Here is a 15,636-nt window from a genome sequence, read left to right as displayed (position 1 = left end):
CGATCTGCATCTTAAGTGTCGACTCTTCCTTAAAACCAATGATAATTTACCAGAGATCAAATCTTCAAAGAGTTCATTACAAATGTATCTTTGCAAGAATGGTCAGGGGATAATCATGGTGTCATTTTCAAATAAAGATGATGCCATGTTTACCCTTCAAAATGTCAAAATCAAAATCTCAGGCAAATACAAATATGCTCCCGGCTCTGTGAATGCCACATTCAACACCAGCATTTTCATTCAGGTCAAAGGTAATGTACATTTTAAAACACTTTTCAGTGTTTTAAGATAGGCCTTTTCCTTGTCAGTTTTTAAATCCCATTCGAAAACCCATCACCTCAACCTGGCTTTTGAAACCTTACGAGATGTTTGGATTGTAGATTATTTTGACTTTTGTTTTTGTCGCTTTAGTGATAATGTTTTATGTTTTAACTTATTTATCGTGTATTGTATTTTGTTTTATGTAGCTCTTTATCTATCTCTTTTCACTGTACAGCACCATGGTCCTGTGTAGGTTGCTTTATTAAGTATTAAGTGCTTAATAAATTAAGTTGGGTTGGGTTAGTAAAACTGATTTAAGGATTTTAGAATTGTATTCACATCTGATTTAATAATTGTGAATACCTTTTTGAGTTTCTATTGGTCAAATTAACTAGCTTAACTTTGACATGATCCGGACCGACAGGGGTTACTCTGGAGTTCGGACCGGAGTTTCATGCTAGTCTTGTGTAATGTTCCCTGATCGTGTTCACCTGTTGTATATTTATATAATTGTATAAAGCTATCCTGTTCGTGTCTGTTCGCCATCAGGTCACTGCGTGTTGATGTTCCCTTGTGGCATGTATTCTGTATTAAACCCCTGTCGTGTATATGCGTCTTCACTCCTCGCCATGTCCAGCCAAACGTGACTATTAAACTTATTGCAATTTTTGTCATGGTTTTGATGCTATTTTTTTCTCATGATATGTCATTTTTATTCAGCCATTTGCAGTGATTGCTTATGTTTCCCTATCTCCAAGTGATGAAAATTGTCCAGCTCAAGAAGCATCAGCTTTTGAGGAGCAGTCATTACCTGAATCCTTGGAAATTATGTCTCTGGCAGCTGCAGTGCTACTGATAGCATTACTTGTGATCTGTCTCAAAAAATACCTCAAACGCTGTGATGAGGTATTAAATTAATAACGTGCCTTTTAGCCTGTGATGGCAAACAGTTGCTTGGCGTAACTAATTCCCAAAAATTCCAAATATCCAAACAGTGTCACATGACTCAATCATGTGACTAGGAGCAACACGGAAACGAGGTAACGTGTGCCCTATAAATTGACGAGAGAGCAGCTGCCGGCTGCTCGGTCATTGATTGGCACTCGTGTCAGACCCGGCTCCGCACTCCTTGAACCAAGTAAGCCCGTTCCAGTTTCCCTGTAACCCCGACACCTGATCTCCGTCCTGTCGCCCTGTTCTGTCCTGTCCTGCCCCGTCGTCAGACCCGGCTCCGCACTCCTCGAACCAAGTAAGCCCGTTCCAGTTTCTCTGTAACCCCGACACCTGATCTCCGTCCTGTCGCCCTGTTCTGTCCTGTCCTGTCCTTTTTGCCTCAGACGCGAACGACAACATCAGCGTGGTGTTGCGGCTCGCGCCGCCCGCGTTCGCAGAGTAACGCGGAGGAGCTTACCTGCCTCCGTGCGTCCCGCCGCACCGAGGTCTCTCGTCTCCTCCTACACGACTCTCTCATTCTGGTCCCGGTTCGCGTGACAGAATGACCGAGCCCGTAAACGCCTCAGATTTCGCTGCTTTGTGTGATCGAGTAGCGCGGCAGGAAAACATGATCGAATGTCTGTCGCAGGAGGTTCGCTTCCTGCGGCAGCGTCTACATGAAGTGACTGTCGCGCACCGAGAGCACGAAGCGGCGAACGCTGAGCAGAGCCCTCGCTCCCCCGCGGCTCCCGAACCTAGTTTGGCGCTCCCAGAGCGCTGGAACGGAACCGAGGGGAGCGGCGAGGCGCTTCTCACCACACTCTCCTTAATTTTCGAGCTACAACCTAGCCGCTACCCCAGCTCCCGAATCGCCCTCCTCCTCACCCTGCTCGTTGGGCCCGCGGAGTGGGCGGCCGCCCGAATAAACTCACCCAGTTCTGCATCCCTGTCGTATTCCGAATTCGTGGGGGAATTGAGGAACACCTTTTGTCACCCGGACGGCGTGGAAGACGTTGCGTCGCAGCTTTATCATCTGCGCCAGGGTTCCTCATCGGTCAGCCAGTTCACCGCCAGGTTCCGGACCCTGGCTGCAAAGACTCCGCTGGATGACCACGCCCTCCGGATGATTTACTACGAAGGTCTGGCCCCACGAATTCGGGGGGAGATGGTCAGCCGGGAGATGCCAGCAACCTACGAAGCCCTCATTCAACTCGCAATGAGGATTGATCGCCATCTGCTGGCACTCCCGAAAACTGCGGCCCCCACTCCAACCTTGCACCGGATTTCCCGACCGCCTCTATCACCACCTCAGCCCACCGTCACTCCTCCAGACCCTAGGGGGGAACCCATGCAGCTGGGACGGACGACCCTCACGCCCGAAGAAAAACAGCGACGCTTTCGGGAGGGTTTGTGTGCATACTGCGCTTCCCCTTCACACCGCCGCCTGGCCTGCCCTCATCGGCTGGGAAACGGGAGTCCCAGCTGATCGGTACGGCACGGTCGGCTGGGTCAATTCATCCACAGCCAAGGACGCCGACTTCCCGCCTCACTCTTCCAGCCGTCCTGAAGTGGAACCAGCGAGCCGTTTCCACCACCGCCTTTGTTGATTCCGGGGCGGCTGGAAACTTCATAGACCATTCGTTCGTCCTACTCAATCACATTCCTCTGGAACCACTCATCCATCCCCTCACCATCACCTCCGTGGATGGTCATCCGATCTCCTCGGGTCCCATCGTTCACCGTACGGTTCCTCTACAACTCCGGCTGGACTCCCATGTGGAGAAAATCCAATTTCTGGTGACCAAGATTATCACCTCACCACTCCTCCTCGGGTTCCCCTGGTTGTCCCTACACGAACCCCATCTCTCCTGGTCGTCGGGCATGGTGTTGGAGTGGGGAGCGCACTGCCATCACCATTGCCTTCTGCCACAACCCTCCTCGTCTGTCTCCACGAACCCAGAACCGAGTCCTCCCGTGTTAGACAACATCCCCTCCTGTTACCATGACCTAGCCACCGTCTTCAGTTCAGCCAAAGCCGCCCAGCTGCCTCCCCATCGACCAGGCGACATGGCCATTGACCTGCTGCCGGGAACCACTCCTCCAAAAGGACATCTCTACTCCCTCTCAAAGGCAGAGCAATTGGCCATGGAGCGGTTTGTGGCAGAGGCGCTTCAAAACGGCACCATCCGCCCATCGACCTCCCCGGCCGCGGCAGGGTTCTTCTTCGTGACCAAGAAGGATGGTGGTCTGCGACCGTGCGTGGACTATCGGGGACTCAATAAAATCACCATCAAAAATCGAACACCGTTACCCCTCACCAACACCGCCCTGGATGCCCTCTCGGGAGCCAAATATTTCACGAAGCTGGATCTCCGGTCTGCCTACAACCTGATTCGTATCCAGGAGGGCGACGAGTGGAAAACCGCCTTCATCACCCCCACTGGTCATTTTGAATCCCTAGTAATTCCCTTCGGTCTATGCAACGCACCCGCCGTCTTCCAGCAGTTCATAAATGATACTCTCCAGGACATGCTGGGACGGTGGGTGTATGCCTACCTGGACGACGTCCTCATCTACTCACCCACTCTAGAATCCCATATTCAACACGTGAGGGCAGTACTAAAGAGATTGCTCGCCCACCGACTGTACTGTAAGCTGGAAAAATTCGCCTTCCACCAGCGCTCCACCACGTTCCTGGGTTTTACCATCTCGTCCCAGGGTGTGGCCATGGAGCCCAAGAAGCTAGAATCAGTGGCGTCGTGGCCCCTACCCACGACGCTGAAGCAACTGCAACGGTTTCTTGGGTTTGCAAATTTCTATCGTCGCTTCATCCGTGGCTACAGTACGGTCGCAGCACCCCTAACTGCTCTCACCAAACCTTCGTCACGTCCATTCCACCTACCCCCGGAGGCCGTTCAAGCATTTAAATCCCTGTGTCGGCAGTTCACCACCGCCCCCATTCTTCAACACCCGGATCCTGCCCTCCCGTTTGTGGTAGAAGTGGACGCGTCAGAGGTGGGTGCTGGCGCCGTCCTCTCTCAACGCGGTCCGGACAGGAGATTGCGCCAGTGTTGCTTCTTCTCGCGGAAGTTCACCCCTGCACAGCGCCGGTACGGTGTAGGGGACCGGGAGCTGCTGGCAGTCAGGTGGGCCCTCGAGGAGTGGCGACACTGGCTGCAAAGCTGCGACACCCCGTTTCTGGTCTGGACCGACCACCAGAATCTAATCTCCATCAAAACCACCAAACAGCTCAATCCCCGCCAGGCGAGGTGGGCACTATTCTTTGAACAGTTCGATTTCCAACTCTCCTACCACAACCGCTGACCTCGTGCTCCAACATGTGGTCCGCCTTCATGGGTTCCCCCAAGACATCGTCTCCGATCTGGGACCCCAATTCGTCTCAGCTGTTTGGAAGGCATTCTGTCGCCTTATTGGATCAACCTGCAGCCTCTCCTCTGGCTACCATCCCCAGACCAACGGCCAGGTGGAGAGGGCCAACCAACAGCTGGGACGATACCTGAGGTGTTTCGCATCGGAACATCAACACACCTGGCCAGGCTTTCTCCTTTGGGCGGAGCTGGCCAACAACCTGCAAGTCTCCTCCGCCACCGGTCATAGCCCCTTTGAAATCTGTCATGGATACCAACCCACCATCTTCTCTCACCAGGTGCCCACAGGGGGGGTCCCCTCAGTCCGTCAGTTAATTCGGGGTTGCCGAAGGGCCTGGAGATCTGCGCGGTCTGCCCTCCTGGATGCCTCCCGAAGGATGTCCACCCAGCACGATCGCCGGCATCCTCGTCGACTGCATTTCCGAGTGGGACAGAGGGTGTGGCTGTCCACCAAAGACCTACGTCTCAGGACTGAGTCACACAAACTGTCCCCTCGATACATCGGACCATTCCGGATCCTCAGTCGGATCAACCCCCTCACATACCGTCTCCAACTCCCTCCTGCCATCCGCGTCCATCCTGTCTTCCATGTCAGCAAACTCAAACCCTTTGTCCGTTCCTCCCTTCATCCTCCGGCTCCGGATCCACCACCGCCACGCATCGTCGACGGGGGACCAGCATATTCTGTGGAACGCATTATTGCCTCTCGGCGCAAGGGTCGGGGGGTCCAGTATCTGGTGCATTGGACCGGCTATGGACCTGAGGAACGTTCCTGGATCCCTAGTCGTTTCGTCCTGGACCCCTCTCTGGTGACTGAGTACCGGCAGCGTACCGCCTCCACTTCGGGGCCATCGGGGGTCGGCCCTGGAGGCGGGGGTACTGTCACATGACTCAATCATGTGACTAGGAGCAACACGGAAACGAGGTAACGTGTGCCCTATAAATTGACGAGAGAGCAGCTGCCGGCTGCTCGGTCATTGATTGGCACTCGTGTCAGACCCGGCTCCGCACTCCTCGAACCAAGTAAGCCCGTTCCAGTTTCCCTGTAACCCCGACATCTGATCTCCGTCCTGTCGCCCTGTTCTGTCCTGTCCTGCCCCGTCGTCAGACCCGGCTCCACACTCCTCGAACCAAGTAAGCCCGTTCCAGTTTCTCTGTAACCCCGACACCTGATCTCCGTCCTGTCGCCCTGTTCTGTCCTGTCCTGTCCTTTTTGCCTCAGACGCGAACGACAACATCAGCGTGGTGTTCCATCCGACCTCTACAACTCATACAAAATGCAGCAGCACGACTGATCTTCAACCTTCCCAAATTCTCCCATACCACCCCTCTGCTACGTTCCCTTCACTGGCTCCCAGTAGCTGCACGCATCAGGTTCAAAATACTGATGCTGGCCTACAAAGCCAAACATGGAGCAGCACCATCCTACCTCACAGCCCTTATTACACCCCGCACTGCACCTCGTCTACTCCGAGCCTCCAGTACTGCTCGCCTGGTCCCTCCATCTCTGAAGGTAAAAGGAAGACACTCATCTAGACTCTTCTCCGTCTTGGCCCCTCGGTGGTGGAATGAACTTCCCCTCGAGGTCAGAACAGCTCAGTCACTGAGCACCTTCAAACGACAGCTCAAGACCTTCCTCTTTAAAGAATATTTAGATTAAATTGTAATTTTCTTGTCAAACTTTGTGTACAGAATCTACAACAGAGTGAATTAAATAGATGTATTCATAGTTGGGGTCCTAGTGAACCGGAATTGATCTCTTCATCGATGGTAACTTGAAAGCACGTTGTAAGTCGCTCTGGATAAGGGCGTCTGCCAAATGCCGTAAATGTAAATGTAAATGTAAATGTGTTGCGGCTCGCGCCGCCCGCGTTCGCAGAGTAACGCGGAGGAGCTTACCTGCCTCCGTGCGTCCCGCCGCACCGAGGTCTCTCGTCTCCTCCTACACGACTCTCTCATTCTGGTCCCGGTTCGCGTGTCAAACAGGGCTTTTCTGTCTAATGGTTCACCATGGGTATCATGCATTTTGGTGATGAAATTAGGCTAGAAGGTTCAAACATTTTCCCACATTTTCCCATTTGCTTCTGGTAGAGTTTAAATTTGAATTTTATTTGCAGTTAGTCAGTCTCTGAAATTGTGGCAGGTATTAACCCAAGAAGACTGAATGGTGTTTTTTTTTCTCTAATATAGATGCTTGTTTTTTACATTTACTGATTACTAATTAAAGGGGCATCATAGGGTTAATAGGTCACATTCAATTATTTACATAACAAAAACCTGCCATTTTTGTCTGCTATATCTAATGTTAGTCGTATTCTCAATGCCTTTTCTCAGTGCCTTTTACTGACTTCCATATTTGTACTACATATAGTTAATAAATAATGAAATAAAGCTAATCCTAGAGCAGATCACATGTCCGGACTTTAATTCATACCTATTAATGAAGTGATAACATACAGTAAGTCATTGCAAATTAATGCATTGTCTAATAGAACAACATCATTTAATCTATCAGCTGGTGTGACTTATATCTTGCACTTACAACTGGTTACATGACAGCAGTATATTTTTTTCTACCATAAATAAAAGTTACATTGAATCCAATTTAAAAGCCTTGTCCAGCTGGTCCCGACCATGGGACGCTGGACATTCAGACAGAACAGCAACAGCGGATCCTGGGAAAATGGCAGGAAGCTCTGAGTCAAGCCATTAATTTAATTAATAGCATAATGATATTGTCGCAGGCCATGCTGAAGTTTGCTCCTTATTAGAATATGTTCCACCTTAAATACCGTTCAGCGAGGTTTATAGACAAGAAATCTGTATTCCTCACTTTTTCCTCGCATTCATACTACGCATTCACATTTCATGCACATCACACATGACATTTTTGAAGAATATATGGTGTATGTGTGAAGGTTGTATGTAGACATGTGAGGAATATATAGGTGTATGCGTGAGGAATATATGGAGTGTATGAGGTTTGTATGTAGATGCGTGAGGAATTGTCACGGTTCCAGCGCGGGACCTAAAGGTGAGCATGTGTTGGACGAAACAAGAAACCCTGGTGCGATTGGACGCACGGAGGCAGGTAAGTTTCCTCCGGATTTATATACGACAGAGAGCTGGCGTGAGCCACAACATCACATGGATGTTGTCGTTCCCGTTTTAGTTTGAATTGGGGAAGGCACAGGATGAGGGAAGACTTGAGAGGAGAGGAGATGAACAGGATGAGTCTTTTGTGTTGAGAAAAAGCCGAGTCGAGTTGACGAATGCCAATCAATGACTGAGCGGCTGGCAGTGGCCATCTTGCCAATTTACAGGAGTAACGTTACCTCATCTCCATGATGTTCCTGGTCACATGGATAGATTCACATGACAGGAATAAATGGTGTGTGCGTGGGGTTTGTATCTAGATACATGAGGAAAAGTAGTGCATCTGTGCGCTTTTCTTGATATATGGGATTGAGGGCACATCAAACACGAGGTCATTTGTGCAATCACGCAGTGTTTGGAAATCTGTAAATTACCATGCCAATTGGTCCAACCTCCTGCAATGTTCTGGTTGCCTGGGGCTGGAGGTGGAGCCACTACGGCGGGAGGTTTGGCCAGCAGCTGCTGCATGGCAGTCAGGTGGGCAATCTGTACCTGCTGTTTACTTTTTTCCCATTACTGTCTTGATGAACAGTTAGCCCGCCATTGCTTGAAAAAACAATTTCCCCTTTTACTGGAAAAACCTTACAACTCCCTGTATCATTTTTCTATTGGCTTTCATTTCCAAGACTATGGCAATGACAGCTGTGTTTATCAAGCAGGCACCCAGCATTGTGACTGACATCCAACAACACAATCTTCATCCAAGGCCATGGGTAATGTGTGCCGAATCCACTATGCCAATGTCTGTACTGAAGTTTGTTATGTTTATCTTATTTTGGTAGGATTTTTAGCTTTAAACTTCAGTTATGCTTGAAACATACATTATAAAGCATCTAATAATAATAATAATAATAATAATAATACCTAAGAAACTTCAGCTTTTAAGAAGAAGCTGTCACCTCCAGAACTTTTTTTCTCAGTGTTTTCTCTGGCAGCTCACCTTTTCTCTCACCTCTCACCTAGGTAGATATTTTATAGAGTATGTGAGTGAATGGTGTGTGGGAACCGTGTGGCGTGTGTCCCAAGATGTGCTCCATGGTAATGGATAGTGAGTGAGTGAAAACTTTTTAAATGCTATAACTATTATTAACCCTGTTGATTCTGTGTGCTGTTACACTTTTGCTTTTTCTCACAGCACTGATGATATCACAGCGATTAAAGAACACCATTCAAGGTATCCCTGTGAAATTATTTTCATCACATAGTAAAAGATTCCATTTAATGTTGGCCAGTTACTTTAAGATAAGCTTGTCTTCAGTCATCTCAACGTCTCTAAAGTTAGCACCTGAGCTTCACTCCTTGCATCAAACAAGTAAGTATTGGTACAGTGGGCTGAGCTCATAGATTGTTATCCTACCCACAGACACAGGAAGTACAACCAAGAACTTTGTACAATTTGTACAAAACTACAATATAAGAGAAATAAAATGACTCATGAAAAATTAATCATTGTTCAAATCTTGCACCCTTTTGTGTTTGCCCACTACTCACATTTTATGTGTGCACCATGTGCTGTGCAGTGTATCATAATGACAAAAAACTTTTTCACTTTCAAAGGGACTATATGTTAGACGCATGTAGTCGACTTAATACAGGTCAAATAATGAAAAAGACTTGAGTTGTGAAGACTACATGCTCACAAATTTTAATTGGAATGAGATTCCTGCTGATATCACCAGCAACAACAAGAGCACCAACAATAATTATTATCAAAAATTGCAATAATCACTTTTTTTATTAGTGTAGGATCGAGGTCTCTTCAATTCAAGCTGCAAACAATAGTTGCTCTGTTCTTCAGTGCGGGCAGCTCAGTGGGAACTTGACAGAAACAGAAAGAGAGAACTGGCTACTTTTTCAAAGTCAGGTTAAATTATGCATGTTCATCTGCATGAGACCAAGTGATGAAGCTCCACTTGATTCCAAATGAAGGCCATAAATGGAGGTGATGGGCCGTTCTTCTTTTCACGTCTTGCTTTTAATCAGACTCAAAAAGAAATTAGCACTGTTGTCTAAATGAGTTAAAAACATAGGTATCTAACGATAAGCTGCACTGACCACATACCAAAAGCAGGTCTGTATTTACCTCTGGTGGCTTTCAGTAGGTGGAGCCATGTGTTGTTCTGTCTGTATGTGTCTGTACTTTTTTCTTGTTTGGAAACAGGCTGGAAACACTTCCCTACTCCCTGCTGCATCAACCCTGGATGGAGTAAAGTATGGACGAAGATTCTACTCTTCTTCACTGAGATGCGGTGAGAGGCTGCAGTGCTGGAGAGCGACTCTAGGACCATGGTGGGAATGGAGACAGTGATCTGCACTCTCACACTTTTGCTGTATGCTATCCTGCTCTGTTCAACAATGGGTGAGTTTTATCTATACTGATCTAGTTCTAATCCAGTTTAATCAGTGACATGCTCAAAGTGCCTGTCTGTGCTTGTTTATCTACTGTCTGGAGTAGAAATAAAATTTTTATTCTGGTATAAATGATTCTATAACAGATCACCACTTCCGGGATTTATAATTAATTAATTTTACCAATTCATCAGCATATACTGCATGTTCTTTAAAATACTATGTTGCCATAAGAAAATGCATTTATTATTGCTGCCCATGTAGTGACTGCATTGTTCATTGTTTAAGAGCTTTGAGGCAGCAAGGTTGAGAATCCAGGAAATAAGAGGTTGCCTTTCAGTGTCAATGTAAATATTAATTTAATGAATAATTAGACAAGAACTGCTAAGGAAAAAGCAACTTAATCATTAATGTTTTAAAAAAAAAAAAAAAAAAAAAAAACAGGAAAAGTTCAGTGCTTAAAGGACCATGTGAGGGATTGTGCAAAGAGCAACCCAACCATTTGCCACAAAAACTTGTAATTGCAAAAGAACTCTAAATACATTATTTTCTTTAAATTGTGAGATGCTGCCAAATTGTGGAATCCAGCACATTCCACAGATGCTTCAATCAATTGAGATCTGGAGAATTGTGAGGCCTAATTAGCATCTGAACCTTATTAGGGGCAGTGGTGGCCTAGCGCTTAAGGAAGCAGCCCTGTAATCAGAAGGTTGCCGGTTTGAATCCCGATCTGCCAAGGTGCCACTGAGGTGCCAATGAGCAAAGCACCGTCCCCACACACTGCTCCCCGGGCTCCTGTCATGGCTGCCCACTGCTCACTCAGGGTGATGGTTAAATGCAGAGGACAAATTTCACTGTGTGAACCGTGTGCTGTGCTACTGTGTATCACAAGTGACAATCACTTCACTTCACTGTTACTTTAAACCATTCCTGAATGTCTGTAGTATGGCAGGGAGCATTATCCTGATGCCATCAGGGAATACCATTTCCATGTAGGTGGAGCCAAGTTGTCCTAGCAGAAATGCTTCCACCAGCTTGTCTTCTACCCTTAGTGCCAATCCACTTGTCTGGCCATCCACATTCATCTCAGCAGGACAACTTCTTCCATTGCTATATGAACCAGTTCTGATGCTCATGTGCCCATTGTAGGTGCTTTTGCAAGTTGACACCTCCACAGATCTTTGGCTACACAACCTCATATACAATAAACTATGAAGCACTGTGTGTTCTGAAACAGCATGAGATTTCTCAGCAATTTCAGCTACAGAAGATCTTCTGTTGGATTAGACAACAAAGGCAAGCCTGTGGTCCCTTCTATGAGCCACGCCACCTTGTTGGTGCTTCACCATTTTTCCTTCCTTGTAAATCCTGACCACAGCAGATTGAAAACTCCACAAGGGTTGCAGTTTTAAAGCTATGCTTCAAGCTGTCTATCCATCATAATTTAGTGCTTGTCAAAGTTTCTTTCTGCTTCTAACACATCATAGTAGTAGCCTAGTGGGTAACACACTTGCCTACAGTTGGTACAGAAAGCATTCAGTGCCCCTTAAAATTTTCACTCTTTGTTCCTTTTTCCCCTCATTAATGTACACACAACACCATATATTGACTGAAAAACACAGAATTGTTGACATTTCACATGGTCCTAAGTATTCATGATTTTAGCAAATAGCTGCAATAGTACAAAGGGGGAAAACTTTAAGGGGGTCTGAATACTTTCAGTACCCAATGTAGAAACCAGACGACCCAGACTTATTTCCATTTTGTCCCTGAGTGAGACACTTAACTGTCCCTGTAACTACTGATTGTAAGTCTCTCTGGATACGGGCATCCTATAAATGCCATACATGTAAAAATCCTCAAGGACAAAATAAAATGTTGTAAGAAAAATCTTATGAACTGCATCTGGTTATAACCTGCATAGGTAATGAGAGTCAAGAGGTTTTCTGATTGTCTTTGGAGGAAATAAACACTGTTTAACACATAGCAGAATTAAAGACAAATATGATAAATTAAGTGATGCACACTAATGTACAATAATGTATATAATTTTTTTTATTAACTCTCATGTTATAGATTATGATGTATTCTACCCAGCCAAGATTTTCACCAGAAAATCCAATCCAAGCCAGAATGATGATGTGGAATTTAAATGTAAAATATTGAACGGACAACAGGACAGGATCCACATGTATCTGTGCAAGAATGGAGTTGGGGTGATGATGAAGAGGCTCAATAATGCAGATGAATGGGTTTTTATGCTTGAGAATGTCAAAAACAAAGACTCCGGCAATTACAGCTGTGTTTATTCCAAAACAAAGCATGCACCCAGCAATGTGACTGACACATCCAACAACACCATCTTCATCCAGGTCATGGGTAATGTGTGCCTTGTTCACCATGAAACCAGAAAATATCAATCAGATTGACTTATATCAAAAATACCAAATAAATATAAGCTTGATACAATAGCAAATAGTATATCAGTGTAAATGATGTATTATGAGAATATATCTATATCATAGAATAAAATACACTCAGCCATGGTATAGCTCTCTTCCTCATAAATAAATTTCCCAATTGTGGGACTAATAAAATATCATGTTATTTTATCTTTAATCCAGATGAACCTATGAGACCTATGGATGGGGTTGATGAGGTGATGCCTCTCTCCAAACTAAATGAAGCTTTACTGGGTACTCTGTCAGTGGCATTTCTTGCACTTTTGGGTGCATGTATCATCAGAAGGGTGAAAAAAGGTACATCAAATGTTTTGAGGTCTACATTTTCAGCATAATCCAGAGTAATTTATCAGTAGTTACAGAGACTGTCCCCCTGGAGCAACTCAGGGATAAGTGTTTTACCAAAGGACACAATGGTGGTAATGGGATTACTTTGTCTGGTTTATAGACAGATGTGTTACCCCAGCTGCTAGGCTACTAGGTTTACTAGTCTACACTAAACTAGTGTGTATTGCATATGTCAGTCATAAGTGTCTTTGTTGTTTTTTATAGGGAAATATGGAGAAGTACAACAAAGGTATAACTCCCCATTCTACGTATATCACTCTATGGTCTGTTGGCCATAGGGTATTCTGAAAGACTATAATGTAGAGAATGTGATGACTTAATAAATCTATTCACATTCAGATTAAGGGATAAATCTGTACTGCACTCTAATCCTTAATGTGCTTTTATATACCTTTTATTTTATTTTAAAAGTGTCCAGACAATCTACAGTAACGTTGAACGATATCCTTCAGGAATAAGGTAGGTGTCTGTCATATTTTGTATATGCAATATGCAGGAGAAGAAGATATAGATTATATTATAAAATATAGATAGATTTCTTTAGATTAAAACACTTTCTTTTGAAACCTTTTTTAGAAATGACAGACATCTATGAAGATGCATGAAGACGAGGAGAAGCTTGAGCTTTGAAGAAAGACGTGATAAGTAATTTATTGGACTGTAAATCATTTCAGTGAACCACTGAAAATGGGCCAAATAAACATTTGAATAAAATAAGTTAAATCAGATTAATGATGTAATAAATATAATCATGGTCCCAGTCGAACCTTCTCCCCAGCATAGGGGAAGGAGCAGTCTCATACCGCAGAAACCCATGAAGAAGGTTATTATAAAACCCAGCAAGGACACTAGGTCTTTGCACGATCATTTTTCTGCACTACTGATGATTTTCTCTGTACTTTCAACCCTGCATTTCTCTGGACAACACCTTATTGGATTGTGATGCTGACTCCCCAGTACTAACCATGACTGCTCCCACTGCGCTCCTGCTTTATTTGACTTTGTGGTGTGATCTCTGCCTGCATCTGAACTAATTTTTCAGTAAAGAAATCACAGAAATATGTGAATCCATCTCTGCCCAAATAACAAGCCAATATGGACAGTCCGCCAGTATCTAATGGGTGGCTCATTATATTTATTCTAGTCTAGATTTTTTTTATTGAGAACATGTGGCAGAACCATTTTTTATTGAGAACCTGTGACAGGATTCAGTACATCCAATTTATAACTTACTTTATAACTTACATGTGGCAGACAAGTATGAAATTAATTTCAGTCCAGGTTGGTCAGTGCCTTTTACGTTCTGTAAATCTGGGTCTACTTGGGTACTAATACTAATAATCTACCTCCCTACATACATAGTAAGTATGTTACTGAATTTACAATCAAGATTAACTTGAGAAGTCACAGACATCACCAGAACTCATGAATGAATTCTGCTTTATTAATAAAAAGCTTCAAGACAATAAATCATGAAGTCATCTTAACTCTATGTCAATGACAATGTGATGACAATGTTTCAGATGACAAGGCATTTGGCTAGTTCGATGCTGCTCGATGCCGCGACAATGGTCGGTTGCGTCCTTTCTGGGTTATTATAAGCTGCCCATCAGCTATTCCGTCATCCATGTGAAATAATCATCACAAATGAACGAGATTCCCGTGGGGGAAAGGGAAGGGGGTGGGCGAAGGGTGTCCGAGCCGATAAAGTAGTCAGCCGTGCATGATGGAATCACACGGGGAGGCCTAGTATCCCAGGGCCTACTAGCTGGGAGGTCCCCATTTGGCAAAATGTCTGAGTCCAGTTACATTTGTTCGGAGTAAGTGCCAAGCATATCAAGTGAGTAAAGAAGGGCCCTTCTTGCCACCAACATTCCAAGGGCCTTCATCCTCCCTTTCGTCACCCCAAGGAGTTGCAACACCACGTTGTTCTGACTGTGCCATTTTCCCCTTGCTCCGACGGGAAAGCCGAAGAAATGCACAGTTTGGGTATTCGTGTAGTCGCGAACCTGCTGTTCTAGGTTCTGGTAGTAAACTACCATTTCACTGGCCACATTTGCGAGGGAGTGGGAATGAAACTCCAATTGCACAGTGACATCAACTACAATCACAACGTCCTCACGCGCAAATATGATGTCTGGCTTTCGCAACTCGCCCTTAGTTGTGTGTAGCCTTGGTTCTTTGTGTGTCTCCCAGCCCAACTTTTTCACCTCGTCAACTAGGATGTCACAGATCTTATTGTGACGTGCTATCCTCGCAGCTTGGACAGCAGGGCATTGTCCCAGTATATGGGAACAGGACTCGTATTTATAGCTACACTTTCGGCAGTGCAGCAAGGCCCCGCTTATACCTCGATTGAGGCTTTCGCGGGTCGGGTACACGTTCGCCCTGAACTGGAGAGCGGAGATGTAGTGCCGCTCTCGGAAACCACGGTGGTTCCGCAACCAGTGGTTGCTGATGGTATCGTTCCCAAAGCAGACCGTTCCCATGCCTTGTACTGATAGCCTACACCAGCACTCAAACTCGTCTTTTCTTCAGTCCCGGGGGACTGGATAGTTCACCCTCTGAGGTGTGGTTGAGCCGTCTATGTGTTCTGGGTTGACTGATGGTGTGTAAGGGTCAGTCAGAGCAGATGCAGTGCCCCCTGCTCTTTTTCAAGCCCTTTTGAAGCCCTCTTGTGCTTTTGCCGAACTCATGAGTCGCCTGATGGTAGGGTCCTCGGAGTGTGCCAGTGGTGG

General features: G+C 45.7%; 1 long non-coding RNA gene across 1 annotated transcript; it reads left to right on the top strand.

Moving 5' to 3' along the window:
• The first annotated feature begins 12,795 nt into the window (after positions 1-12,795).
• LOC114765570 (uncharacterized) lies at positions 12,796-13,592 on the top strand. Its single transcript, XR_003742681.1, has 4 exons — positions 12,796-12,847; positions 13,103-13,127; positions 13,310-13,357; positions 13,475-13,592. It is a non-coding gene; the product is annotated as an uncharacterized LOC114765570 (long non-coding RNA).
• Positions 13,593-15,636: the final 2,044 nt, after the last annotated feature.

This window comes from Denticeps clupeoides, chromosome 16 (genome assembly GCF_900700375.1).
Source record: "Denticeps clupeoides chromosome 16, fDenClu1.1, whole genome shotgun sequence".
Lineage (NCBI taxonomy): Eukaryota > Metazoa > Chordata > Actinopteri > Clupeiformes > Denticipitidae > Denticeps > Denticeps clupeoides.
The sequence above is the reverse complement of the archived record's forward strand: the minus strand, read 5'-3'. Positions and strand labels throughout refer to the sequence as shown.